General features: G+C 39.5%; 1 protein-coding gene across 3 annotated transcripts in view; it reads left to right on the top strand.

The window, feature by feature from the left end:
- Positions 1 to 26,856, top strand: part of NDST2 (N-deacetylase and N-sulfotransferase 2) — a 126,259-nt gene that overhangs the window by 6,401 nt on the left and 93,002 nt on the right. For 2 of the 3 annotated variants that reach the window (XM_054277410.1, XM_054277411.1), the window contains exon 2: positions 17,257 to 17,335. The exons of the other annotated variant lie outside the window; for it this stretch is intronic. The gene's annotated coding sequence lies outside the window, so the exon portion shown is untranslated. The remainder of the gene's footprint in view (positions 1 to 17,256; positions 17,336 to 26,856) is intronic. 3 annotated transcript variants of the gene reach the window in all.

Below are 26,856 nucleotides of genomic sequence, written 5' to 3'. Positions count from 1 at the left end.
CCAAATCATGGATGGGTCTTTGATTCAAAATCTAGCTGCAGAGATTGTAGTTGACTCTAAGTGAGGAGAATGTCAAAATGTCAGGTACAGCCCAGTGACTTTTTTCTGTCAGGAGAGCAGTTTCTCTGCTGCACAATCTGGGTTTTGCAATCTGCTGGAAGCTTAACCTTGACCAAATGGTGAGGTCAGGTTTGGAGTGGCCCAGCACAGTGGCACATAACAGGACTGAGATGAATAATGTAATTTCACAGCAAGTTGAATACCTCTTAATATTTAATGGCCCAAGATGAACAAGGAGCACAGCAAGACTGGGAACTCTTGTGCAGTTTATTAAAAGGCAGAAATTTCAGTGGAGAAAATGTTGGTGTTTTGTCTAACCCCTTAAAATACCATCATCTTGCATCTATCATCACCCTTGTTTTGTTTGTGTTTCTTTTCTGGACATCACGTATGTGTAGGTCAGTTTCAAGTATAGAGGTGTCTTTGAAGTGGTGTCCTTTGTCTCAGCAATGGAGCTACAGAACTGAAATCATCATCACCTAACTGCTGGAAAACTGCTTGTCCTCCATTTATTGAGGGCTGTAGAGGTTTAAAAAGAGCAGACAGAAACTAGTATAGACATTGCATTGATCAACACAGAGTGTCTGTGTGTGAGGGCTGCTGCAGCTCCCTGTTTCATCAGCTGTGTGAATCCACTTTCAGGAGAACTGTGTGTACTATTGTAGTGTTAAACCTGCTTTTTCAGTGGGATAAGGTGGGATCCTGGCCCAGTCCAGCAGTTGTGAGGAGGCAGATTCATTTCAGCACTAAAGACTGGCTTAAATTGTTAGTCTCCATGTCTGATCTATTGTTCAGAACAGCTTCGAAACATTCAGCTTTCCCCTGTCCCCCATTTTGGTTACAAATAATGTGTTTACTTTGTTACTTGTAATTTCATTATTTTTATTTTTAATTAGATGCTCTGGATTCACTCAGTGATACTGAAGCTCAAAATGAATGTGCCTTACTTTTGGCTGAGTCATAGTCATCTTCCTCATAAGCAGAGATCTGTCACTGTCTCCTGATTTAGTTTTGTCTGGAGACTTCTATCCATATCCTTCCTTTATGTTCCTTTTTCTGATCTGGTCTTTTTTCTGATCCTGTTGTATCAAAGCATGATGTGAATGAGCCTGCTTTCCTGAGTCAAGGCTACCATGAAAGCTGCTGTTATCATGTGCTCACATCTAGATTTTAGTATCCTGGAACTGTGCGTGGAACAGGGTGTGTTTCCATGGCCCAAGTCCACATAAACATATAAACACAAAGCTTTCTGTAGGAAAACTCGCTTTGCCTCAGACAAAATATTGATGTTTGCCTTTCCCAGCATTACTTATAAATACAAATTCCTCACTAACCACACGCGATGCTGCAGTGCCTGTGGTGGCAGGCAGAGCTTGAAAGTTCTTTTTGGTCTTGCACTGTGTATGTGGGCAGGTTAAGAGCAAACTGGTGTTCAGGGATTGTCATAATTGCAGTTGGTGCTGAATGTAAGGTTTCTCTGGGGTTGTTAACTCTTGCATGTAGTAGAGCTATGGTATAATTATTTTTATGTTAGTCCCAGCATTTTCCTGTTGCTGAATGAAAACAGGGTGAGGATGCCCTTTGAACACACTCCTCTTGGTTGCATTTAAACTGATGCTGCTGCTGAGGAAAGCAGTCCAGTCCTGTAGTGGTGCTTCTCTGTATTGGTGCAAGAACTCAGCAAGGAGGATCAGGAAATTCGTGTGGAAATTAAAATGACAGAACAAAACAAACCTGCTTTTTTGCTGTGTTATCATTCTCCAGAAGGGAAATGTTACTGTAAGAAACCCAGTCAGGCTCAAATGCTCTTGCAGGGGCACAGCACAGAGTACCTTGAGGATAAGATGAACTGATGGCATGCCAGGGCAGCTGGGGGAGAGGAGTGACCACCTAAAGACATGCCAGATGGTCACTTCAGTGCAGTTTCCCATGGTGTAAGCTGAAGAGCAGTCTTGTGCTTCTTCTCCCTGCATCAGTCCTGCAAAGTTTTTAAATCTAGGTTAGCCTTAACTAACAGTGGTCATGGGAAACTCTGAAACAAGCAGCAGGATAAGAGCCAAGCTGCATGCTGCAGTCCTTCATTGCTGCCTGTTCTTCTCCACCTCTAATTGGACACTGGATTAATTTTTATATCACTGATTTCTTGTAAGGGGTAAGATTGAAGAAGTAATAGCAATAGTAGTTTTTCATGAAAATGGGTCCTGAGGAAGAGCAAAGTAGTCTTTTTGGTCAAGGTACAGGCGAGCACTGAGTTCACATGTTCTGCACTTTTTTTTTTTTTTGCATCTACTCCAAGACTTCCCAGCTTCTCTGATGAACAGTGCTGTATTATGTTTATGGTCCTGTGCAATTTACCAGAGCAACATGACATGTTATGTCAGAAAACTAGTTATGTTTCTATGGAATTAATCTTGGGCTTGGTTTTTTTCCATATTTTGTTGGGGAAAAAAAAACCCCAACCAAAAACAAACAAAGAAAAAACCAAACAAAACAATAGCAATGTTTCTGTGTTTTCCTCAACAGTTTTTTCTAGCACCCTTGCACAGACAGTTTGTCCCATGACACTGTTCTGGACAGATCTTTGAGGACTGAAATTGTTGGGAGTGCTCAGGCCCCTTCCCCTTCCTGCAATTATATCTTCCTGAAATGCATCCTGTGCAAGGGTGAAGGTCAGCTCCAGGCAGTGCTGGGAGACAGGGCAGTGGAAACTGATCCAGTGTCTGCACTGGAAGCCAGGCTTTTCTTGAAGGGTATGTCTGTAAACTCTTTGGTCTTAAAGTATACTGAGTACTTCTAAAAATGAAGAAAGAATAAAAATACAGCCAAACATGTCTTCATACAGCTCTAGGGTGTAAACCACAAATGCAAGATTCTGATTTTCCCTGTCATTAGGCTTTATCTGGAGAGAGCATTTGGTGGGGATACAGATGTGATTTGATTTTCATGAGTTAGTGATTTAGAAACCTCATGCTTGATCTTCTGGGTAACACTGAGCTTGCGAAGGAGCGTTGAGCATGCTGCTCGTTTTGTGCTGTGTTCACAACTCTTTCGGTGTGGTGTTACACAGTCTCTGCTAGCTGCTCTCTGCTGGGACACTCCAGCTTTTCCTGGGGCTCTGTGGAGTTCCATCCTCATTTGCAGTCATGACCTTTAACCACGAGTGTCTTCCAGTGGAGCTGTGAAACTGCTGACAGAGCTGGGGAAGTGGTTGCAATGCCTGTGAGCACAAATGCCAGGACTTTCATGGTTGCCAGAATAACATGAGGGAGCTCTCAGCCAAATGAAGTATTGAAACCTTTTATGCGCAGACATCAGGATATAACACTCGTCCTAAAATTTTGGTTCCATAAAATTAATTATCCTTAGGTAATACTTTTTAGAAAATCTTACCTAGCTTGATTCCATCTGTCTTGAAGGAAAAGAAAGGAGATGCAGGAAGAAATGTGGGTTGGCAGGGTTTTTTCATGTAAAGTTATGGGCACAAGCTGGCTACTGCAGGGAAATTCATCCTGTGAATGTGAGGAGACTTCTTATCCCTCTTTTCTGCTTGTAAGGCTGGCTTCACTGAGACTGCAGAAATCAGTGTGGAATATGGGAACAAAGGAGGAATGAGCTTTGACTAATACTGATCTGAATCTAACTTTGAGTTGGTAATACTCGTGCAGAGCATTCTTTGTCCTATCACTGTCACCCAAGATCATCTTCAACTGTGATGAGAAAGTATCACACAAAAATTCTTAGAAATGTTGGTTAATTATTATTGGGTTTGGAAATGACAAATTCTAGGAAGCAGTCCTTGAGAGCAGTGAGTGCAATACTTTTTCCCCTGTTACAGTTGCTCAGATATATTGTCTCTCTCTTGGGGAGCAAGTCATACAATGCATTTTTTTGGCTTGGTAAGCTTCTTGCATGAGGTCAGCATTCCCATTACACTGCTAGCCCAGCATAGTCATGCTTTAAATGTACTGGCTGCAGAGGTTGTGCATGACTACTGACTTTTTTGAGTGGTACAATATTAAATATTCAGCTTGAGGTCTTTTATTCATTGGCAGTGCCAAGTGCTGTAAAAATTCTGTGCCTGTATAACGTGGCTCGTATTTGGCATAACTAATCACTGCTAGGGCTTAAAACCTTTGGTGTATAGTGCATCTGGGAGCAGGTAGCTGTAAGACTGGGCAGAGGAATCCCCTTACTTTTCCTTCTTCAGTAAAAGCTCTTTCTTAATATAAAGGTCCAGTTGCTGCTATTTCTTGTATAATGTGCAAAGCACAGCAGTATGTGGGCAGCAAACTAATGCAAAGTGTTCTCCTGTCTAGTGTTTCATTGTTCTTTCTGCCTGAGGCTTTGCAACCTTGGTCTTTTTTAGTTAAAATCTTTAAACAATGGATTATCTGTTTTCTCAGGCTTTAGAGGATTTGATGTAGCAGTCACCCTTAGGCATTTGGCTCAAGATTACAGCAATAAATGCATTCATCAGAGCTCCCCGGCCCTTCCAAGAGCCAGGCAGTCATAGGATTATCTCTACCATATTCATCTACTTCTAACTCCAGTGAAGTGTGTCACCCTGTTAAGAATTGGAGTGAAGTCCTGTTCTTCCTGAGCATTTGCACTCAGATGGTTTGTAAGAAAAGGAGGGGCTGTGTGTGGTGAGGTTGAGAGCACCTGCAGTAGGCAGACTTCATTCTTGCTGTGATGTTGGCTTTTACAGCATTACCAATTTGTACTTTCCAGGAGATCAGAAACCTTTTTGGAAAACCAGCTTTGCTTCTTTTCCCCCAGGGTCCGGCAGTCCAAAAATTTCATATGGCTTTAAAATTTTGACATTGAAATGTAATTTTAGTCAATATTGACATTTCTGATCTTTGTGTGCCAGCTGCTGTTTTTCTGCATGGTTCTGGGACTGGAGGGCCCTGTGCCAGGGATTACAAAGCAGTTGCCACCCAGCTGTGATACCTGACGTGGCAGTTTCTGTAAGAGTGCTTCCCCATTGCACTGTTTAAGGAGTTGACTGTGATGTTTTTCTTCTGTTACTGTGAGATCTAAGGTAGTTTACAGATATTGGCCATTCTGCTGTGTTGCTTTGGAGAAAGATATCTGCTGTCAGAAGGAGACCCAAAAGTCAGTTTCAGTAAAAAGCTACATTTTCTAAAGGAGTTTTTTTCTGGGTAGAAGAGCTGTTTGTTGTGTGCCTTTGCATGGGCAGTGCTTTGCACGGTGGGGCTTTCAAAGAGAATCTTTATCTCGGGAAAGTTCAGTTGCCAAAAGAGAAATGTTGGACAGGGAATTGACAGATGACCAGAGAGGACAGGCAAGTGTGGCATGAGGAATGTGAGAAGGTTAGATGGAAAGGATGGATTTTGGAGAGAAAGGAAGATGAAGTACTAAGATGCAGATAGCAGGAGTAGACACAAAGCTTTGCAGCATCTTCCTGCACCCTGGATGGAATGTAGGTCTCTGAATCTGAAGACATGGCTGTCAGAGAATACCTAAAACCTCTTGGCAGTGCTGCTTCAGTTCTGAAGTGCTTCTACCCTGAGAACAACCACCTATAGTTCTATAACTTCTAGTTAGCTCAGGATACCCCTGTGGCTTATCAGATGGTTGCTCAGCCTGTGTGATACCAGTGGGATGCTTCTGTAGTGGAGTTTGTAGTTGGGGATTTTGCTTTAGTGTGGGAATTGTAAACAGGAGGAGGGACACACGTAGAGACGTGTATGGATGTACGCTACCACATTCAGAAGGTGGTGGGGACAAACATAAGATAGAACATATCAGAATTTATTTTGTTTGAGCAACTTTGTTATGTCCCTCTTAAATAAAACAAGTTCTAACTTGCACGAATCATAAAAATACATTGGAAAAATTTAATTTTTCAAAATGTGCTGATTTAATTCTACCATCTATATGTGCTTTATTGTAATTACTGTAAGGAAGAAAGCTACAGATTGAGAGTTGTTTTCTATCTTCTGGTATTAATTGACCTTTTGGAATCCAACAGTGTGAGTGATCTCATCATTAGGCCTATCAGAGACATCCTTTAATATTTTGAAAACTGTTGAATCATCTGGAATTGTTCTTCTAATAAATGGAGAGATTATGTGACCCAAGTAAAACCCTGATGGCTAACATCAGGGAGCTAATACTAGATCTCTTTAGCAGTACTTAGATATCCATCCATGTTTTCGAATTGTCAATACAAGAAAAGCTGAAATCAAGTAAAAGTTAGCAAGATATTTAATCTATTTCAGGGACACCATTAATTGCAAGAGATGAATTAATGGCTATGTGAGGCTTTTTAATGGGAGAGAGGGTCACATGGCTCCTGTTCAGGTTTTCAGGTGATGGAGAGGAAGCCAGCCAGCACACTGATGAGGTTTGGTTTTGCTGCTCTAAGTAGTTCTGGCCAGATCAGGACAGGAGATCCAGCTCATGACAGTGAAAAGTATAAGAAAATGCTTTATTTAGCTGTCCTAATAGTTTATGGTGGATGAAGAGATCAAATTACTACATTGGAATCTCAAGTGGGTTGTTCATTGTATTTCTTGCTGTCACTTAGTTGAGTAATCTGAATTTTTATGTGTTGTTAGGCTTTTTTGTATGTTGCTGTTGTTGTTGTGGGTTTTTGTATGTGCTACCTCCGATTTTTATAAAACAGCATCATGAGGACACCAGCTGCTTCAAGCTTGACATTCTGCAGGTAGGAATCATGTATAAAGGCAAGTTCAAAAGAGCAGCACTCCAGTGAATAGCTAATTCATCCAGCTGTTCCAACCACCAAGGGAGGCATGAATCTTTCTGGTACACCACAGCTGGGCTGCCATGCTCAGAAAGCTTTGTATTTATCATCATTCCTTGTGGTAATGGTATTGCTGGTCCTGTTGTTCCTAGGCCTGGGTGTTGAGCTGTGAGGAAGGTGCTCTGATCTCTGCCCTTCAAGCCTTAATGCAGGGGCATGTAAAGGGTAATCCTGCTGTTTAGAAACACAGGCAGAGAATGTGCAGTGCCTGCATTGTCAGTATCTTTCCTACTGATTGCAGCATCTTTATGAAGTACTGTGATTGCAGAGTCATTTCTATTTGTGAAATTGTTTCTATGTAAAAACGATCTTGTAAAAGGAATATTGACGATTTTTTGTTTGAAGTAGTGGCTTAGTTAGAGATACCTTGCTGTCATCAGAAAAGGAAATTGTCAGTTATACTGGGAAATAACAAATTCATTTCTGGCCAAAGGAAATATATTCCACTCAGTACACAAATTAATGTGTGAAATGTATTGCTACAGTACATCATTGAGGTTAAAACTGTGTAGGGTCAAAAGTAATCTGATATTTATGTGTCAGTTATATGGACAAATCCTGCAAATTAAAATACTTTTTAAGGTCTTCTAGACAGCTTCCTTGAGCTCAAGATATCCATAAGTATAAGCAATAATAAGAAGGACTACTTTTCCTTATTCCTATTTTGCAAATTTGTCTTTAAGGCTTTCTTCTGCTAGTCTTTGAAATATCTGGAGCTGGACAGTTCAGGTTGTAGGAACTGAATTGAACAAGTTTTAGGCCAAATTCAGAATGAGTTTCTTATGTCCTGTATTTTTCAGGTGTTTTCAATAGCTATGATTCTTGTCAGTCAGAAAACAATTACAAATATCCCATTAAAAACAAGGTGTTAAATTCAGATTATTACACTGTGATAAAATATTTGGTAGAAATGTATTCTGCATTGCAGATTAACACTAAAAATAAACACTGAATTTTGACAGGATGGAGGAAAAATGCAGTTTGGGGGGGGGGGGCAGTTTTCCCCCTTTTTTGTGATATGCCCAAGGACTACAACATAGAATACAACTATAACTAGTTGTTATTTGGATGGATTGGGCAATGGCACATCTTCAGCTTCTTCTCCCACCATGTTCAATTTAAACCAAGCCCAGAGTTAGCTCATTTTAGACCAAAGTCTGTGTACTGTTGTGTTTGCCTAAACCTTTGTCCTTGTTGTGAAACTGAGGAGAGGTTTAAAGGCCTGTGCCGGTGCTCAACCCTTGCTCCACAGGAGTGTGACTTGGAAGTGGGCTTCTGTGCTGGTCTCGAACACAAAAGTATTTCCAAAGCAGTTGCTACCACTCCTAAATGATTAGGCTTCTCTTTGTTTTGGTTTTTTTTGGGTAAAAAGGTAATGTTCAGATGTTTACTGGTTTATTACACACAGTTAAAAAAAAAATAATTTGCTTCATATATCTGGAAACTACAGTTTATGAACAGAAGGTCAGTAGTTGAAGGTCAAATTACTGGTACTGTGTATGGGAGTTGTTTGTTATCCATTCAGTCATCAAGTGCCAGTAAATTAATGACACCAGTGTAACACCATTTTAGCATGTTATCTTCTGGCTGTATAAAAACAGGAATATGTTGCTTCTATTGACAACAATAGAAGATCTGAAAATAAGCTGTTTAAAACAATACAGGCATCAAATTTTTGGGCATCTTTTTGCATTTGTGTGTCTGGCTTATGCTTTTTCACCTTTATGCTGGAGTTTCTTGGCCTGAGCTCTGTACCAATTTGTTGTGATGTCAGATACTGGCCTCTCAGACAGGCCTGACTGACCTGATGTGCTATCACAGTTTATAAATAGCCCTAGAAAATTAGGGCATACTCCCAGTAAGGGCTGAGCTCTGTATGTTGGAATTGCAGTGGTGGACCAGGAGTGGCTTGGTAAGGTGTGCTGATGCCAGGAGCTGAGGTGTGCTGGAAGGGGTTCATGGTCTCAGCCTTGGAATAGTAGATACAGCAGTGGGAAAGCATAAAATGGGATGAGTGCATTTTAACTGATGTTTTCTAGTTTTTAGTTTTCCTTACTTAAAAATTCATTCAGTGTGTGTTGATTAATTTAGATTCTTTTCTACCTCCTTGACTTGTATTACTTCCCAGTGGTTTGACATGTTAGAAGATTTTTGTGTGCAGACTGCTGGAAGTACACAGTGCAAACAGGGAAAAGAGAAGGCTTTTCATAGAAGGGTCCAAACAGAATACATTTTGATGCCAAAGGCACCTTTATGTAACAGCTGTTACTTAAGAATGATGTTTTTTATTATAATTCACTGAAGAGAAACTAATGCTATTGAGAAGTTACTATTTTGTATAGATATGTGATATTTTGTGTCTCTCCTCTTGTAGCATATTCTGCACAGTGCTTTATTGCCATCTATGTCTTCTTGTCCCACTGTTTTCCTTCATATCCTGTTTTGCCTTCTCAATGCTGAAGTCAAAATATATACTGCTAAAACTAGAGATTCTTTTTTTTTATCTTGGAGAATAAATTTGTAGTTGGAATTGTTTTCATCCAAGCTTGAAATTCTTTTTGCTTTCCTGCAATTTTTTGGATACTACAGTTGAAAGGATACTGGCCATGTATTAGTGCATATGTGGCTGGAAAGGATATGTGGAAGTCAAAATCTGGTATTTTCTTTCCTTCTGTTTTTTAAGACAGAAACTAAATATAGTGAATGTTAAACAGATGGCTGTGCTGTCGCATAATAAATATTTAAAGAAAATTAAATTATGTCCTGCCTGCTCGCTGACGACAGTTCCAGCCCCCATAGTAACAGCAGTAATAATAATAGGAGGATTTACAGTGTATTTATTTTTTAATTCTCAAAGTGAGCTACCTAGCAAGGTCATTTGAGGAGATATTTTTTAATGTGAGAAAGATAAGTGATGTACTTGAGGTCATCCAGCATGTCAGAGAGTCTCTTGAAAGAGCGTGCAGGGTCCCCGTGACTTCCAGACAGTGTGTTTCCATTTTAAACCATGGTGATTTGCAAATACTCGAGTACTTCCTACAGAACTTTGGGCTTTGATGTGTTTTTTTCCTGAATTCCAACCTAATTGTTCATAAATGTTAAGTTGCCAAGAGGAGATAATAAAACTAGGCTTGCATTCCTGTCCAGAAAAAAAACTCCCTGCACTGTAGATCCTCCTGAGAGTTTTGTTGTGAAGAGACAGTGGTGGATGCCAGAGAGATGACGAAGACTTAGCTGAAATGAGGGGTTTTATTTATACAGCTGAGTTTCATCTTGTGGTATTAATAGCATGCAGGCATTTCTTTTGGAGATAGGGGATGGATACTGTATTTAGCAGAGGTCGGTGTGTTACTCTTTCTGCCATCAGCAGGAAAATCCCATTGCCTTTAACTGTTCACACACATTACCTCTCTTTACTGGGAGGAGTCTTCTGTAAATCATTCTGATGTTGCAAGTTTGAAAGCTCTGTAAGAGATACAGGATGAGGACAAGAACTGTAATATTTCACTTAAAGGTGAGAAGGCTGGACAGCAGATCAGGTTCATGGCAGGAACAAAGTTCATCTGGCCATGGTCCTCCTCTTTTCCTCAGGATTCTGCAGATGTGCTGGAGAGCAGGTTGAGTTCATGAATTGTCTCAATTACCTATTTCTTGCTAACTTTTACTGATACTTTTCCATCCTCTGCAAGTAATTATATCCCATAATGGAAGTGGAACCGGTGCTCATTGCATGATAATTCATGTGATGGGAGTAGTTTGCTGCTGTATTGCAGCAGAGTGTATGATCTGGGGGGTGAGTAGGATGGTTTTTGGATTTGGGGGCAGGTTTTTTCCAATTGGTGGGGAAATGAGGCCTGGAATTCTGCACTGCCTCTGTAAAAATTTGTCATCTGCCCCAGCTTACAGATATATTAATAGTATCATGATCTGTTACATGCATGGTTGGTCCTGTTGCCTGGATACAAACATAAAGTGATTAGAAAGATACCATTAATATGAAGTGAACAAAATAGGTCATAGAAGTACCCAGTTATATGTTTTTCCTGTGTGCCCACCATGCATACTGGTACTTGACTCTTTTGCTTGCTTGTTGCAGATTGTGCTTTGCTGCAATGCTGCATTAGGCTTTTCACTAAGCTGCAAGTGTAACCTGTGTGACGTTTTCTGCCAGCTCTTTCTCTGTGGTTTCTTCCCTGTTCTTTGAAATTTACCCTTATCAGTTTTTCTCACATCATTTGTACCCTTCTGTGGTTACCTTTGTGTATCTGATCAAATGCTGTTGTGTCTCCTGAACTTTTTTCAGTCTGCAATTGTATTTTTAGTTTCTGCATACTGCATTACTCTTCTTGATAAATATATGCACTGTGTCACATGAAGGAGTATTAAAAATGCTACAAAAGCCCCTTGTTTTTTAACATCTCCCTAGGGTCTTGTGATGGATTTGTTGAGGCTCTGGGGAGATGTCCCTTTCTAACCTAGCTTCTGGTTTAGCTCTTTGCTTTTCCATTATTTCCTGCAGCATTTCTGATTTTCTTAATAAAAACACATACTCACTTCTGATACACTCTTAGCTGGTTTTGCATGCTTTTTTTCAAGTGTAGATGAAAATGTCTGTGGCTAGCTTGCTTTTTTTTCAGTGACTCCTTTGTTTCTTAAAGTCTGCACTCTAACTTGAGGCGTGATTTTTCTATTTTCAGCTGTTGTAGTGTAGCGCTCCATCATACTGTAGTTTTAAGAGTGAAGAAACTAAAGCAATTTTTTAGTTCTCCTGATTTAACAACCAGCTGCTGGAGGTGAACTGCAGTGACAGAGTTCCTTGTTTCCTTCAGTGTGGGATGAGCTGTTTGCTTAAACCCTGTTGTGCAGGCCTTTGGTATGAACTGGCATGAACTTAGGAGAAGAAGGAAGAATGAAAATAGTGATATTGGCTTCCTAAATGCAGGATGGTGAAGAAAGAAAATATTTCCTGCTTTCTTCTGGAGAATTGTTGCATGTTGTTCAAGCACCACTGTTTCTGTGAATGAGCGTTGGTGCAGGCGTTACACGTGTGTGTTATTTGGTGATAAGGGAGGGGAGAGGAGCATTGTTTTGTGGTTAATGAGCTTGTAACTGTGATTAGCAAATTAAATCTAGGCCTCTTGCTCTGCTTTTCATGCGAACTTTGGTAGTTCACTCATTGCTGTTTCACTTCTGTTTGTGTAAAATTTGGATAATACTTCTGCTTGTGTGCTGTATCCATTTCTTGTGGAAAGGATGTGGTGGAGCATCTGTCTTTTCTTAGGCATACAGAAGTCTGATTACATGTACAGATACTGTTAGAATCCTAGTGGTTTTGGTTGGAAAAGGCCTTATAGGCTAGTTACTAGCACTCCTGCCATGACCAGTGACACCTTTCCACTAGCCCAGGGTGCTCAAAGCCCATCCAACCTGGCTTGAACACTTCCAGGATGGGGCATCTGCAGCTTGTCTGGATGATTTATTGCTATGGCCCACCACCCTCTTAGTAAAGAATTTCTTCCCAAATAAAACCTGCCCTCTTTCAGTTAGTTTAAAGCCATTCCTCTAAGTCCTATTGCTACATGCCCTTGTAAAAAGGGCAGCTCTGTGTTTGGGTAGATACACAATATGCAATGAACCTAGCCTTAGCTGAAGCCTTTTTGTCTGTGCTGTAATGTAAATAGAAGTGAGAATATAGTTGAAACAAATTATGGAAAATTTTCTCAACACTTTGGTCACAAAACTCTGTTTTCTGTTTTTAACAGTTAGTGACATTTTTAAGTGTTGCCATAATTATTGTGTGATGGCTTTCAGATGTCATATATCCACACACAAATACATTAAAGAAAGATTGCTGTCTGTCATTTCATTACTTTGTTTCTTTGATGTCATTATTGTTTTATTTTAACAACGAGTCTCCTTTCTGGCTTACTTTGAGGCATAGAATGCACTGATGAGAAATAAAGAAGAGGAGAATGCTGTATCCAGTCATGGAAGTGCTGTGTGTAATACAGTGTCCTGTTCTTAGTATCCAATCTACTGTTTTGGAGGAAGTGATAGAATCTTTGTTTTTTGTGTTATGGAAAATTGATCAATGGAAGAAACTGACCTGGATTGCTCCAGTCTGAACTCAGACTGCAGCAGTCCTACATGATCTTTCTCTTTACTGTGTTCTGGAACAATGGACTGCTGCAGATATTTTTGCACACCATATTTGAGCAAAGATGAGGGCCAACTGAAAGTAGCTCAGGTGAACGTAATAGCAAAGGAAACGTGACCTACCAGGAGAGAATGGAACAATCAGAATTATTCAGACTAGAGGAGTTACAATAATGTAAAAATTTTAAAGTGTGCTGCAAAGAGAAAAAAAAATTCTCTCCTCTTCTCTCTGCCCAGAAGTAAAGGGTGTAAATTGTATAATTAGAATTCAGGGACAGCTTTCCAACAGTGCCAGCAGTTAAGCAGTAGACTGGATTGCCTAGAAACCAGGCATACTCTGTCCTGGAAGATACTAGCAGAGATAACAGGCAAATGTGGAAATGCTTTAGGTGTCACTGATCCCAAGCCTGTTGCCTGTGATTTTCAAGGGCATTGAAATGGTTTCTGTATAGTCTCCCTTCAATTTTAGGCGTATTCTTTGTGCTGATAATTTTCATTGGATTTTCATGAGGGTTTTTCTTTCTGCTAAATATTGCTTCAATCAAGCTGGAGACTTAAATACATTAAAGGTGAAGGTATAGATTTAGAAAGTGTATGCTAGAGAATGCTAATATTTATAATGGGGTTCTTTTTCTAAACATCTTGTTTACTTTTTTTACAGTGATGATCACTTGACTGTTTTCACTGACAGACAACATAAATTCTTACAGAGTAACGACAGGAAGTTTATAGCTCATAATTAAAGACCTCTTTTTCTGGGGTTTATTTCTTTCTCATATTTCTCATTTCTTTGTTGCTATGGTTTTAGACTGCCCAAGAGTTCTCTCTGTTAGAATTTCCTTAAATAATACACATTATTCTGTGTATTTAACCCACCTCACTCAAAGTTGTGTCCAGATTAAATTTTATTTGTTTTCGCCTTCTTTTGCAATTATTTAATAACAACCTGAAAAAAGTAGATGCTGATGTTTGAGAACTCCACAAATACCCTTCTTCCATGCTCAAAACTGACCAGTGATTCTTGTTTCATTTCTTTTTGCCAGTTTCCTGCTTGTGACAGTACTTTGTTCTTCTTGCCTGCACACTGACTTGAGTTGCCCTTTGTGAAGGACTCTACCAAATCTTTTGAGAAAGTTCCAATAAACAATGTGTTTTTGTATTCCTTTACTCAATCAAGTTTTTTTCTAATCCTTGAAAGAATTCAGCTCCTTAACAAATCTACCTTGTGTTCAATTCATCCTGTCCCCTCAACTATGCAGAAATCTTCAGTGTTCGTTCACATGGTCTTAAGGCTTCTCCTTCTGTTTGTTTCTGGGAAGTCTTTGGGTTTTTGCAGACTTCCCAGTTACAGGATGCCAGGCTTACTTTCTGACACTAAGGTGATGCTTACAAGTGGGAATTCAGTACAGGATTCGATGGACATTTTCTGTGCTGTAAGTTCTCACACAGTCCCACTCTCCTGTCCCTGCATAATCTGTGCGGAGTACCATTACAAGTATTTGTGCAGATGCACAATGCACTGAATCTAAAATAGAAAAGTAACCTGGCTCACCACAGGGCAGTGGTGGCACGACAAAGGTAATGTGCTGCTGGGTAATGTGTGGGGAAGGGAAGGAAGGGAGACAGCTGCTGCCTTCTAACAGCACCCCTGCCATAACTGTGTATTGTAGCTGGCTTAAGAGACATCGGGTTGTGTGTTTTGGTCACTTGCATTAGATAATTCAGGCTGAGAGTAGGAAATTCTCAACAGGAAGTCACAGAAATGTAAATGGGGTAGTGCTGAAGAATACTCTATTTAGCCATGTGGAGTCCTTGTATTGTTGTATCTTACTGAAAAATGTATGGTTTTACACCTTTATTAGAGGCTGGGGTCTTTCTAAACTTGTAAGATGCCAAATGTTAGAAGTGAATTAACAGTGAAGACACTAACAGAGGAACTAGAGATAGTAGAACTAATTGGAGAATATAAAAAAATAGTACTTCCCACTTGTGGGGAGGCCCTGGGGAGAATTCAGTCAAAATGGTTTAACGAGAAATGTGTTTGTGTGTGCTCCAGGGAAGGAGTGAAACTGGAAAAACACTAGTTTTTCAAGCACCAGAAACATTTGGAGTGAATAGCTGCACAGCAGATAAATCAGTTTACAGATGTGTCATGGTAGTAGGTGGTAAATTAATACAGTTTTGAGTTACAAAAATTAAAGAGAAGGTCCTTCTTGAACAACTGTGAGAGTTAACCTGCAAGTTGTACCAGGCTCAAAACTTCTTGTTTTTAGATAGATTTAAATGAACTGAAGAGATTGGAGGGACAAATGGCAAAGGAGTACAGACCAGGGGACCTACAGGCACACATGCCTTCTTGGCTATATGATAACCAGAAGTGTAGCTGAGAGATGTGATAAGAGTCTACAAATATTTAAAAGGTGCATACTTGAAAGATAGAAACTAATTAAATTAGTAAAGTGAGAAGGGGCATAACTAGAAATAAGGGAATGAGGCTATAAAATACATTGAAGTATGGAGTAGTCTGCCCAAAGGAAAGACTGGAAGAACAAATATGTAAAAACAAATACATTATACAGAAGACTGATAGAAATAGTCAGGAAATACTCTAACATCAAAGACTCAATTTTCTATTGAAAATAAATTAAATAATTTGGAAGTCTTTTACCCATTTAATTTATGTTTGCTTTTGAGGTATTAGAACTAGTTGGCAGACTCTCCTAACTCTTTAATATTGCCTCCATACTGCTTCCTGCTGATTCAAATCTACATTATTGCATACCAGTCTTAGATACTGCCTTTCTTCAGGAAAAAAAGGTATTTTAAAAAGGAACAGTTGGGCAAACAGTATGGAAAGGTATAGGGGAGAAGAAAGGTGAGTAAGTTTCAGGAATGATTTTTCAAGAATGGTGTCCTGCTGCATTTTGCATAAGAGCTGTAGCTGCAGATACAGCTGCAGATATAGAGGTACCAGATATAGAGGTCTAGTTGCACTGGTTTGTTCCTGTTTGCATCTAGTGGGGAAGGTTAAGGAAGCTCCTGGACTGTGAATTACTGTTTGTGTTATGTGTGGCCACCTGCACATGATAGTATGGTATGAACAGGATTGACACTTTTTTAATGTAGAGGAAGGCAGCAGAGAATTTTTCATTAATGAAATAAAGTGCATCTTAGCATTCCATTCAGAAAGTCAGTTTGGCTGCATCTGAACGGATAGGGAGCTGCCCTAAGCTGCTCTGTTTGGCTGGTGCCATAGGGTAAACAGTAAAATGTGTTCAGGTTCACTGCTCCCCTCAGTAACTTCTCTGGGTAGGTGCCAGGTGCCTGCTGGGCTCTGCTGTGGTAGAAGTGGACAATGAGAAGTCATCACATGGAGCTGCTGCCCCAGACCCCAGCTTGTGGGAGAAAGGACTTGCCTATGCATGGCATTTGCTGGGTGATTCCTGTAGGCTGGAAGGCAGCCCATGGAATTAATTTGAGGAGATTATTTAAAGAATTTGGAAAGTGTACCAGTCTGGGGATGTCCCTTTGCAAAGCAAAAAAACCTGAATCTTTTTTTTCAAACACAACTATGAGACAGCAATTTATATTGCTCCATTTAATTTCTATACATGGTATCTCCATATCCCCAGGACCGGCTCAGTTGGTCAGAGCATGGTGCTAATAGCACCAAGGCTGTGGGTTTGATCCCTGTACAGACCATTCACTTCAGAGTTGGGCTCAACTATCCTTGTGGATCTTTTCCAGCTCAGAATATTCTGTGATTCTGGTACTATGCAGTCTGCACAAGAGTTTCAGTTGCTGTCTGAACTCTGGTATTGAGAACTTCCTATGGGGGCATGTTTTAACATTCTCATTACAAAGAAATGTTGTTATGTGAAATTTAAGGCCAAGTTCTCTGGCAGTTACAGTCAAGGAAGTTGGAACTCTGTTGCCTGGTGGACTGTTAACTCTTAAAACAAACCAAGGGGTTCTTAGCATATTTTTTCTCTTCCTGCTTTTCCTTCTGTATACTGGGGGTTGGTTTCCATGATTGAGAAATACTGCATTTGCTTTCACTTGACATGTTTTTAGGGAGCCACAATAATGCGTGCACTGTGTTGAATATTTTCTGTTTAGAACAAAGTGGTTGGTTGCACAGCCTGTGTGCAGTGCTCTTCATATGTGTATAAAATAAAGTACTCTTTGATCTTTCTTTCCTGTGTATCTTTAATCTAGACTCATTCTGGGTTTTTTTTTCCCAGCTGGAGGGTGTGCTTGTAAGCCAGGCATTGTTGACTTTGCTCTGTGTGTTGGCTTCTGAACAAAGGCACTGCTGAAAAGGTGAGTGCTTAACTTCCATCCTCTTTGATGCAGGTTTATGTTCAGAGGAACTGATAAATCCAGACTTGCCAAACCTGTCACCTTAAACTGTATCTAGGTTTGCAATGGAAAAAGTCTAATCTACCAGCTCACAAAATTGCAAGCATCAGCCATCAAAACACTGTGAGGCTCTGGTTTAGTGTAAATTGTGTGGCATTCTGCAGCACTGGAGACCAGGGAAGCTGACAGGTAGGCATGTTTCATCTCTTGAACAGATCTGAATTTAGAGGCAGAGAAATATCTGAGACCCTGAAAATAAATGAAATGCAATACCCAGCCTGTAATCTGCACAGGAAGGGATGGCTGTGGGGCACGCATGACTATGTATTTCCTACGTAGTTGTGTGAATTTCTCTTAAGATTCTATGTTTACCACATCAACTGTCTTCTGAAGGTAGCTGAGGTACCTGAGCATTAACTGAACAGACTTTTATCAAATCGACAGGACTGTTTATAAGATGGGGAATAAATTTAATGGCATTACTCTGCTGTGAGTACTTATCAAGAGTTTTTCAAAATCTTCCCCCTCAGTCAGTGAAATACTGAGTGTGCCAGGCATGTAAAAGTGCAGTGACTAAGGGGAGTGCCAAACTTAGTTTATAGGAAATAAACAAAACTTTGTTCATAGGAAGTTATTAGTATTCTGAAGAAGGGTAGATGAAAGTAAATATGTGATATTGTCTGTATTAGTCTGTTTTCCATGAGACTGCATTAATCATCAACTCAATTTCAAGATGTATCTTTGAAACCATGAAAGGCAAGGCAAGATTCTCCTCCTCGTTTTGTTTATAGATAAATTTGTCTGGTAAAGCAAGATCTTGTTCTGTGATTATCTTGCTCTGTGATTTCAATGAGAAGAACCTATCTGACCAAGGACTCTTACAGGCTCCTAACTGAAGGACCCTAAAATCAGTAGTTTAGTGCATACAACTCCAGAAGTAGTTCTGTGTGGCAGAAATATATCCCTGGCTGACATTTGACATGACAGTATGCATTGAATTTAAAATTCCATTTGGTTTGCAATGTTTCCTCGGTCGGGAAGTGGTGAGATGCAATCATGACAAATACAATATCAAGAAAGATTAGCAAGCAAGCAAGAAATAAGTTTAATTTAAGAGGTAGCAGGTAGATGTAAGGATCTGTCCTGGAAGAAGTTACAGTTATGAAATTGTAATTTTATTAAATAATCATAAAGAATAATCCTCTGTACCTGGGGGCTTGTAGAGAAAAATCGTTTCTAATAAGGTTGAGTTCAGCAATTACAATGGTACTCTTGAGGCTAAGCGGTTTTGGTCTTTCTACCATTAGTGGCTAAGTCATGTGAGACTTCATGATACAACTGAGCTGAGTTGGAAATAGCACTTTGGTTTTTTCTTCTAAAGCTTACTGTTGTAGACAAGGCTCTAAAAGTGAGTAAATCTTATATGTTGAAGAAAACTGTAAGGACAGTTACTGACGAGCCATGTGTTTTTGTGCTTGTCCTCTAGAAAACATGAATTTCTTTAAAAGAGCCAAACCTTCCCCCATCCTAAGCAACTCTCTTAATTTTATTTCTGAGTGTGATGCTTTTATGAAACATGTAGCTGAAGGAATCTGCATCAAGTTGTTTCTTTCCTCCTGTCATTTCTCTCACCCTTCTAAATGAGTTACTCTTTGCCCTCTGCCATAGCCCATGTAACTGGCTGAACTGTGGACGTGCAGTGACTTGGTGCAGCTACAAAAGCAATATATAATGCACAAGGCAGGTTTTTTAATGAGACAGCCTGATGAGACCAGAAATACAAACATCACTGGATTTGGTGATGTAGTTTTAGGTATCGAAAGAAGCTGATTGCTCATCCCTCCTGTTTGGTTGTATATGTTTCTTTGTACTTTGATTTGTGATACAGGAAGGCCTGAATATCTTTTTTGATACATGTAGAATCTGTAGAGGCATCTTTGGAGTCCTTAATTAGCATGCTGCATTTTCACTTCCTTTTCCATAGCAAGGGAATGGATGATTTGGAAGTGGTTGTATGTACGTAGGTTTACTGCTGGAAAATTTTTTAAGATCCTTTTTGAGATTCTCACTCACCAGAAGTTCAGGCACAGGGCAAAGTTTTGGACCTCTATGTTGAAAACACCAGATTTGAACATGGAATTGTGTTCTGCTGAGAGCTCTGGGCACGTAGGGCTGTATTAGCAGCAACTGCCTGAAGCAGACCCTTCGTGCTGAGGAATCTCTTTCCACCAGACATCTCTCTCTCCAGTAGGCATCCTTGTGATTCCTTTCAGATGTGCTGGCCGTTGTGGATTCGCGTGTATGAGGATGGATATTGCACTGAATTTGGTGTCTCTCCCAAGCTGGCAGGGTTGTTCCCAGCTGTCAGTGACTCACAGTAGCCGAGTTGCTGTCTCAGAGTTCAAGTTAATGGAATCTGCAGTTCAGTTTCCCTTGATTTGTTTGGCAGAGATGAAATTTCCCATGGACTAGCAAGAGCAGGAGGGAGAGTCCATATTCAAAGTAGTAGCTTTGAAGATGTGTTGGGTCTGAAAAATCTGTGAGAAACGCTGTCCTTACTTCCTAAGCTCTTCCTTGGGAATAACTCCTCCTCAGGTGTTTCCTTTTGTTTAGTCTAGCTTTTTCCACTGTACTTATTGCCAACAATCTCAGATTTCCAGAACTGCATTAAATATATAATAAATGTATGCCACATGATTGTCATCTTATTCTTTCTCTGAATGGATGGCTAACTTCATTTGGATTTAGAGATTCTGTTTTTTTCAGCAGGGTAACTACTTTATTTATGCCAAAGAAAAAGGGCACAAATGTCATCAATGCAATTCATTCATAGAATTAATTTATTTACTGGGTGAAAAGTTAGATTTTTATCCTGTCTTTTTTGCCACTTGACATTTTTTCCAAGCAGGTTATCTTAGGGTAATATGGAAGGATATTTGAAATAACTGGAGTGTACCACATACAATGGGGACGTGGTTTTTACATGTTGATTTTGACAGTTGTTCTGATAGTGTGTGATTCCTCTAGAGAGCCTGCTGGACTGCTATAGAGCTCTGTTTGAATGTAGGCAGTATTAAGTGCTGGCTAGTGAACAGCACTGATTCTTCCAGAATCAGTAGGAACCTTTGAATTTCGTTTAATTTTCTTGGAAGACAGCTGTTAAGTGATTGAGAATCACTATCAGTTTCCAAAATAAATAGGTCTTCTGAAACTTATTTGCCTTCTTGTTGCTCTGTTACAGAGTATCAGAATATTGCAAGCAAGTTCAGTCTGAACTCTTGTAGCTGGATTATAATGCATGTAAACCTCGGGCATGTGTATGAAGAGTATTTTCTAGTTCAGGGTGCTGTTAGAAAATGCATGTGAGTCCAAGAAAATAGCAGATGTTTGCTGTTCAATGTTGTGGCTTTTCTATTGTCATTAATCTATTAGAAGAAAGCTCAGAGTAAGAAGATGATATTCAGTTCACTAATCAGTAAGCAAAGAAGGGAAGAAGTAATAGATACAGTTTTATTTTCTGTTTATGCTAAGCAAGAACAGCCCAAGAAGATTAAATGTGTTTATATTTCAGACTTCAGGTGTATTTTTTCATTAAGCAGGATTGCTTTCTTCTCTCCAGCTCTATGTTTGCTTCTGTTGTCTACCCTTTTATAAACAGTAATCCTGTCTTTTTCAATGGAATTACAGATGGTGAAACTCTTCTGATGTAACACAGATTTGCCAAATTGAGTTTATAGGGCATAGTATTCATAGTGAGGTTAAGGACCCTTTTGAGGTACTTCTCTCTATTACTACAAAGTACTTGTTTTACTGTCTGGTAAAAATGGTTTTTTTTTTTTACATCCACCATCACAGGGAAATATTGAAGTAGTTTTCCTGCCCCACAGTTACTCTCAGGGCATGTGGAGGGCAAGAGTTTCATGTGTTGACTGAAGACTTGTTTGCATGAATGCATTGAGAAAAGGTAAAATCAGTGTTTTACTGCTAGGAAGTCAGTATGTAGTAAACTCAAATACCAGCAAGTACCTTAAATCATGGTGTAGACTTATTATTTTGAAAAAACGTTTACCTGAGTTTGCTGTGTCTTTAGCTTTCTTTCTAAATACCTGAAGAATGAAAGCTCCTGTATATGACAAGAAATTTTCTAATGATCTCCCCTACTGATTTCAGTGACATATTAAATCCTGCAGAAGTCATACAGTACATGCAAAAGTTCTTTGTTTATTGTTGGATTCTTTCATGTTGGTGTTGTGGCACTGACTTTGGTGGTTGTTCAGAGTCCTAAGAGCAGTCTTTGCTAGAGGACATGTTGTAATTAATATTAGACTGATTGGAATTACCTATGGTCTTAAGAAATGTACTAGAAATTGTGCTTAGGAATGTACAGTAGGTAATAATACTGAAAATATTGTGTAGATACTGTTTGTTACCCAGACTTCAACATGCAGTGTTTTCTAGTCACCTTGGAGCCTAGGAAAAGATACAAGAGAAGCGAGGGCAGAGAGCTACATACACAAATGAGAAGTACCACTGTACCAGATAAATATGATTCTAACATTTTTAAAGTGTTGGATACTTCAGCACAAGGTATTTGGAAGCCCTCAGGCATGCATGATTAAAGGAAAAGAGGAAAAAAAGAGCCAGATAGAAAACAGATATAAACTTGCACAACTGTCCAATATTTGAGCAACATAAACTCCAGCTCTGAATTGTCCTCTGTACTATCTTACAGTTTCCTGATTTTTGTGAACTAATATAATTCATTGCAGGGAAACTGCATCAAAATTCACTCTGTTTCTAGAAGCTTTTTGTGGAAGAGGATTTCCCACAAAAGACTTATTAAATTTATCTTACTTTGCCCTCTACTCTACCTTTTCACTCAGTTATGTAATTTATAACTTTTGTTCTTCCTTGCCCTCTTGATAGATCAGAATTCCAAATCTTTCAGTCATTCTCTCCTTACAGCTGCTGTCTGAATTCATTCCATCTGACTTCTGCAGTCTAATAGAGGAAATCTTAGACAAAGCATGTAATCTTGTGTTTTGGAAATTAGGAATCAAAAGCATATGTTTCAAGTAAGGAAAGGACTATCTCCATCTCACAGTACCTGATCTGCTCGTCCTGTGTCAAAAAGTGAATAATCTGATAAATTTCCATCTGTCATCAAGATAGCCAGTCAAAACCAGAGCTTTTAAGACAAGAATACTGTAGACTGTTTCTTCTGTTGAGCCACTTGAGGGGCTCTGAATGTAAGGGACTTTGCTGTATGTGCATGTAGCATCAAAGGCAGAAGTCCTTCAGCCAAGTGCTAAAGGCACCAAGCAGTCTCAGAGTCAGCTGTGCAGCACTGGCAGATTGGCAGATTGTCTTCCCAACCTGAAATGGCACCTGGAGCTTACTGTTTGCCATGTCATTATTAAGAAAAGTACACATTATACTTTTGGCTCCACAATGTTTTAAAAACAGTTTACAGCTTCATGTCTGTTCTCTCTTCTTCTAGTGCTTTATGACTCTTGGGTTTGACCTGTTTTCTTGAGCTGAAATATTTTATCTTGTCATAAAAAGAGGTCCCTCTTGCTTTTGTTATCTGTGTTGTAACTTCAGTAGCTGAATTTGAAGTATGGTAATTGCTTACTTTCCAAGATAGTAGAGGTGAGGAAAAGCAGCAATGTGAGTAGGTGCATCAGTGTAACATATGAGAGAATAGTGTGATGATGAAAGGCAGTGAGCTTCTAAATAAGCACAGGGAGAATGTGTGTGTGTGGTAGAGAGGGAGGTGTCTCAAAAAGCTGTGTTTGTTCTCCTGAGGCTCCCGAGTGCTATAATTGAGTCAACGTGTCAAAGTGAAGTATGCCCTGAGCTTTGGGAGCAGGGGAAAACTGCATCTTCTGCACGTACGGGTTTGGATGAACCCCATCTTACAGCAATAATAAGCACTCTGCTTTTGCACTGCTGAAACTACAACTCAACAGAATAGCTGCCCAACCAAGCTCTATAACTGATGTTTCTCTAAGAACTGCTTTAAATCTTTGCTTGGTTGGGAAGCTGTGAGTTATTGGCTTCACCTTTCCTTCTGATGCAGATGTGAACAAAGGTGATGAACAGAGGGGAATATGACTGAATGCGCTATTGAGATACAGGCAAAACAAACTGAAAGGGTCTTCCTTCATTCATTTATTTCTAAGTCTCAGAGAAACAAATATCTGTATGTCTTGCCATATTTCTTATGTTGGTGTAATGTTTTGGGGATATACTGACTTCCCTTTACTGTAGGATTTTTGTGTTTTAAATGGATGGAAAAGGGTTGATTACAGCCCTTTGTCCTGGCAGTTTGTTGCAGCCTTTGGCTGTGTGACTTCATGCATGATTCTGCACTGGCTGCTCTCTCCTTGGCCGTAGCTCATTGCAGCATTGCTCCAGGAAATCATATGAAATTAAAAGTTCTTTAAAGCCAATATTTCCTTGCTAACATGCTAATTTTGTCTTGATTGGGTTTTATGTAGAATATCTACAATTGGTGATTTTGTATTTTATAAATTGTGCCTACTGACATATCTGATGATCTGATTGTTTCCATAGTGACAGCAATGGCAAAAACCTGAAAAAGGAAGGTGGCAGCACTGTATTTTTAAGATGAACTGTTTTACAGAGGAATGGTTTGAGGGGGTGGGAATACAGTAGATTTTTTCCAAGCAGTAACAGGATATATTTTTTCAAGCAGTAGTACTTACTTGGAGGTCAGAGAGGAAAGACTTGACTTGCTATTTTGGTGTCTGTTTATGTGGGGAAGTAGTGAGCACAAGGTTAATCTAGGTAATATGAGATGTTTTCAGCAACGTCTCCTTGCTGCTCCAAAAGGTGATAAAATCTTAAAATGCAGAAAACTGAAATGCGTATATTATCTTCACAGGAAAGGTAGAAGTCAATATGCCTGTGAGAAAATGTGTTATATACTTTTGTTTCAAAATTTCTCCCTTCCAAATTCATAAACTAAGCACGGGAAGCTTTTAGTATTAAAAATCAGACACAAAGCCATTAGTGGGAGCTTCAACCTTCTTTTGTCCTTTGGTAAATTCAGTTAGTTTTATTTTATATTCTGGGAACAAGGCTTTATTCCCTTTCATTACACATCATATTATTTGCATTTGAAAGTAAGATACCTTGAGAGAATGTAGGCATATTTGTTTAGAGTCCATGCTGCAACAGAGAGGGGTTTTTTCAAGGCATTTTGTAGGAGCCACAAGCTTCCCTAACATTCCCTTTTGTCGCTGGTGTCGATGCTTCTTCCTGTGGTGCAGTCACTTGAAGCAGTTGCCTGACATACAATATATGCCTGCTGTTCTTATATCAGCACAGACAAGTGAGAAGAGATAATATGAGAGATGTTTGTAAACTATGTGAAATATTTTCATTCAGGGGCTAACTTTTTTCTGTGAATCTGTGCTTAGCATTCTAGTTGAATTACCATACCTGGAGGTATTTAAAATATGTGTAGAGATGGCACTTAGGGACTGCCAAGTCTACCACTTGGTTTGATTTAGGTGTACCTGACAGTGCCAGCTTGATGGCTGGACTGCATCTTAGAGGTCTTTTCCAACCAAATGATTCTGTGACTCAAAGCATGCTTCTCCTGCCCACCCTATCACAGTGCCCAGGATCTGCGGTCAGGCTGGGGACCTTGTGCCCAGGTAGTTCTAGAAAGAGCTTAGAAAGGATAAGTCAGGTTGTGCTGCCCATCTCCAGGTGGCAGGCACATCCTCCAGCCCTGGGGAAATCAAGCAGGCTGGTAGTAAGACACAGGTGCAGTGCTCCAATTTAACACATTGTTAAATTCATATCTCTTATGCCTTCCAGCAAAAATGTGGTATCATACTGTAAACTGAATATGTGTTACATCTTATTACACTGGGGAGGAGAAGCCGGCAGCTGGGAGTTTGTGTTGCTTTTTAAGTTGCACAGGTTGGTTGGTTATCTGTGCCTGAGGCCTCTTAGGCCACATCTGCATTAGTACCTCAGCTGGTTCTTCTGTCATTTTGGTGTCTTGGGAGTGGTGTGCATAAAAATATGTAGTTTATGGTGCTTCTTTATATTTATCTGCAGTGTTCTGATCAGCTTGTTGAAAAGTGTTTGATTCTGGTTTTCCATTGACCTGAAGGAAGGGGAAGTTTCCCTGTTGTTTTACAACTGGGATCACTGTGTAAAACAGGGAAGTGTTTAAGAAATCATGGAAGCAGTTAGTTGTTGCACAAAAGGCTGAAGAAGATGGTGTCATCTGTTCTAAAAAATGTCCTCTTATTTGCAGAATGATACAAATGTAAATAATTTTTTTCTTAAGAGACTGGTTCATTTATAGATACTTGAGTTGTTGAAATGCTGACTTAGTGGGAAAAAAAGATTGGTTAATTGATGTTATCTCTATGCCCCCACTGCTCCCCACCCAAAAAAATCTCCAACCCATTGTTTTTGTATTATTTTCGCTGATGGAGTTTTAAGGCATTGTTTAGTGCTTTGCCTTAAGTAGTGTCCTGTGTCCCAAGCATATGTTGGACATCACTTGTATTTCAGTAGCATTATGAAATGTAGACAGAAGTAGACATTTAAACATGCCTCTATCATGTGAAACATATTTAGTTTCTTCATATTTCGTTTCTTCAAGCTTACAGTTTTAAATTTGCAGCTTCTTCTGATCCCCATTGGAATGAAGGGGTAGTGGTTTTCCTTCCTGCACTGCTCCTGATAGCATTTAGTGCTGATTATTGGTGTTGACCCCTCTGCTCCTTGTTAAAAGATAGCTTTATTTGCAGAGGTATCCCAGTGAGCTTAATTTGGCTTGCTGCATCTTTGTAGCTGTTTTAATCTTATACGAAATAGATGAAATCCAAAAGGAAATTGGGAACGAAAAGAGGAAAAAAAAACCCAACACAAAACTAACTATTCACATGTAAATGTACCTATTAAAGCCATAGACTGTGTAGATTTAGATAGTATTATATTAATTTCTTGGTGTAGAACTTTCCCTTAGATCTTGGGAAAGCATCTGCAAGGAAGAAAGCATCTCATACGTCTTTTGCTCCTGGTTCCAATTACAGGCAGCTGTCTGATTTATACTCAGTGAAAACTGCTAATTGTGCCCTTTTAAACTCTTTTAGTTTAGAGGAAAATGTATTTATTTGCATGAAAATGTTTGCATGTGAAACACTGAAAACCTTTCCTGCAGATACAAAATTTTAGAATTCAAAATTTATAAGCCTCTAATGCTCTCCTAAAAGCTGTTCCTTCCCTGGCTGATAGCTTTTACCTTGCCATGTGTCATTAACATTTACTGCTGTTGCAAGTTCTTGGTAACAGATTGAGGTGACTGTGTGTGCTGCTTTAGATGGCATTTGCCAAACAAATTGTTAGGAATCTTGCTGTCATTTGCTCTTTTTCTCTTATGAAACATGAAATTCTTGTGATCCAAAGGATTTTGCATTTATTCTTTT

Source organism: Melozone crissalis, unplaced genomic scaffold (genome assembly GCF_028551555.1).
Source record: "Melozone crissalis strain CALT ecotype California unplaced genomic scaffold, PUWL_Pcris_2 ptg000019l_1, whole genome shotgun sequence".
NCBI classification, from domain to species: domain Eukaryota; kingdom Metazoa; phylum Chordata; class Aves; order Passeriformes; family Passerellidae; genus Melozone; species Melozone crissalis.
This window is presented reverse-complemented; position numbering and strand designations above follow the sequence as displayed.